The sequence below is a fragment of the Myotis yumanensis genome, unplaced genomic scaffold, assembly GCF_028538775.1.
Source record: "Myotis yumanensis isolate MYYU_CA2020_CCGP unplaced genomic scaffold, mMyoYum1.0.hap1 SCAF_4, whole genome shotgun sequence".
Taxonomy (NCBI): Eukaryota; Metazoa; Chordata; class Mammalia; order Chiroptera; family Vespertilionidae; genus Myotis; species Myotis yumanensis.
The window spans coordinates 820,783-823,987 of record NW_027223755.1 but is presented as its reverse complement, the minus strand read 5'-3'; positions in this window follow the sequence as shown (position 1 = coordinate 823,987).

The window sequence follows — 3,205 nt, the reverse complement described above, 5'->3', positions numbered from 1 at the left end:
GGAGGGAGCGTCTCCCATCACCGCAGCCTCCCGGGCGCGCCCCCCCCCCCCCCCCGAGTCCTCACTGATGCCTGTCCCTCAGCACGTCCCCCGATGTGGCCGAGGCTCCTTGTCGCCCGGAACGTCTCCAGGTCCGCAGCACCCACAGCCCTCCCCCGGCCCACAGACCCGGCGCTGCCAGATCACGGGCGATTCCTGGGCACGGGCTCCTGGCGGGGCCAGCAGGTCTGTCCTGTCTCCAGGCCACTGCCCAGCATAGAACTCGTTCCCAGGGGCCCCTCTGCCCCCCATCTTGCCCCAAAACCCAGGGTAGAAAGACACCCCCATTTCAGGGGCTTTGCATTGAACCCCAGCTGACTCAGTGCCGGGCGCGCTGGTGGACACACCCTCTGGGCCTCTGCCCGGGACAGCTGCTGCCTCCACAGCAGGCCCTGCCCGTGCCAGTGGAGCCCGGAGCTCGGACCCCTGGCAGTCAGGGGCCCCAGAGCCTCTGTGCGGACGGCAGGGGTCAGCTGCCCTGACCGGGGACTGGGGTTGGCGCCGGGCTGCAAGGACGGCAGATGCGGCTGCCATGTGGCCGGAGGCTGGTGGCATGTTCTCCCGGGAGGGGCACAGTCCCAGGGGCGGGGCCTCTCGGCCACCCGCTCAGCTGCGCAGACACGTCACTCACGTTCCCGTCACTGGAACCAGTTCCTGGCCCAAGGCCCTGGCCCTGGCCCTGGCCCTGGCGGTGACGCGGCCCCGGTGGGACTCCCAGTGCTCACGTCTGTGACTCAGGCCGTGTGTTCTGGGGCCGATTCTGAGGGGTCAGTGGAGGGGCTGGAGTGTGTCCAGGGGGTGTCTGCCCAGGGCTGGTGTCGGCTGTGCCTGGGGCCCCCCTGCCCTGGGAGTCACCGGCTGCTCTCTGCACCAGTGGCCGCGCCCTGGCCGTGGGCACAGACCAGAGGGGCCACTGTCCCAACGTGCTCCATTCCCCGCCAGCAGCTAGCGTCTGCAGCGCCCGCAGTCTCCTCCCCCTCCTCTTCCTCCCCCCCCGGCTCCCAGGACCGAGCGCTGGTCCGCAGGGAGGGGCCCGGCAGGCACTGGGACCTCCACAGCTCTGGGGCCAGAAAGGGACCAAGCAGCGGTACCCCGACGCTGGGCTGTGGTGGGCTCTCCCCTGGCCCCCCCCCACAGTGTGACTAGGGCACTTCTGCGAGCCCCCTGACCCCCAGAGTTCCAGGTGCCCTTGGTACCCCCGCCGTTGGATGGTGACTTTTTGGGGGGTCCAGCTGGTGCCCACGCTGGGGGCCGCCTCACACTGTGTGCGGGGTGGGGCTGGGAGCGCGCGCCTGGAGGGAAGGGAGAGGGGTACTTGGGAGGGGTCCTCGCACCTTGTCCGTCTACCCCATGAGGCTCTCAGAGCTGAAAGCCAAGAAGTTGACAGCTGGGCAGAGAGAGGGGTGCAGGCCTGTGAGTGGGTGTCGGGTGGAGCGGTTCCTCTGCTGCTCCCCCATCTGCTACACCCTCCGCCTGGCCCTCCCGCCCCTCTCTCCCTCGCCCTCCCTCCCCACCCGGCTTTGCTGCTGTCCCAGCGGCTTCTGTCTTTGTGACGCTTCCTTTTCTTGTTTCTTTCTTTCCCTTCCCCTTCCCGTCAGCTCCCTCGGAGCTCTTCCAGTCACTCGGCCACCTGGGCGTTTGGTTCTGGGAGGTTGGCCGGGCAGCTTCCTGGTCAGCGTGACCACCGGTCAGAGGGCGGTTTTCCCAGGAACCCCAGGGCCTCGCCTGCGGCTGCCCCCCGCTGTTGGGAGCAAAGTCCCAGGACACAGGCCGCTGTAACCTTCCTGTCCTGGACGGGGTCACAGACTGTCCCGTTCCTGCGCCAGGCGGCCTCTGTGCAGACAGCCATTTGCATGTCTCTGCTCCCATCGAGACACTGGGACAGTGGGGCCCTGCGGACAGTGGGGCCTGCGGACAGTGGGGCCTGCGGACAGTGGGGCCTGCGGACAGTGGGGCCCTGCGGGCAGTGGGGCCCTGCGGACAGTGGGCCCTGCGGACAGTGGGGCCCTGCGGACAGTGGGGCCCTGCGGACAGTGGGGCCTGCGGGCCTGGCTCTGCATCAGCCCAGGAGCGACCGGAGGGTCAGGAGGCACCCGGGTGGGACGGGGACATCCCGCTGGAGGAGGCGGGGTAGACATGTCCGCTGGGTGCGGGGGGGAGAGGTGTGTGTTCCATTCGCCACGGGCGGTCCCCGTGTCCGTGCCTCCCCGCGGCCCGTATCTAGGGTCCTGCCCAGGCAGCCGCGCTGCACCCACCTTGCGGGGAGCCCCTGTAGCTCTGACTGGCGGGGTCACCCTGTGAGCCGCCATGTAACGTAATAAACTCAGAAACGTGCGCTCCGCTCGTTTGTGTCAAACAAGAGAACAGCTTTCCGGGGGGAAGAACTCCGAGGCCCGGGGGCTCAGGGCTCCGTGGCTGGGCCGCCGTTTAAAGGGGTTCGCGGCCTGTAAAGCAGCAACGTCCCGCGGTGCGCGGGGTTTGTTCTGTGGAACGTCCGTAGCGACGGGGCTAGTTGTCAGGAGTGTGTGTGGTCTGTGCGAGGGCTGGGAGGACGGGTGACGAAGGTCGCTGGTCCTTGCTCTGCCGCCGCCCGGGCTGGGCCGGCTCAGGGGGCGTTTCTCAGCTCGGCAGCCCCATGCGTCCAGGCGTCCTGTCTGCGTGCGGGCCGGGTGCCCAGGGGCCAGAGGCCAGCGACCGCCTTCCGGGGTGGACGTGTGTCCTGTCCTCGCTGCGACTGAGGTGCAGGGCGGGGCCCGAGGCCGCCAGGAGGGAGGCCTGTAGGAGGCGCTCGTGAGGCACTTGGGTGTGACCCCCCCAGGAAAGCCGGGCTCCCCCTTCTGCTGACGCTGCGGGACGGGTTCCTGCTCAGACGCCGGAAAGGAGCTCCGGATGCAATGTGCGGCGTGGTTAGAGCTGGGGCTCTCCTGCTCCAGGGGACCAGGACCCGCTCCCCACTCCCGCCACCCTCCCTGCCTGCTGCCACCCCTCAGCCCTGAACATGCCCTGGTCCCTCCCGGCGCTCCTGGTCCTCAGCTCTCCCCTCTCGTGCCACGTCCCCACCAGCCCGTGGCCCACGGGCAGCTCTCCAAGAGAACTTTCTAGAAGTGGAGAAGGCGAGGCGAAGGGGGGCCGGGCAGGGACACCCGACACCAGCCCTGTCCCCTCT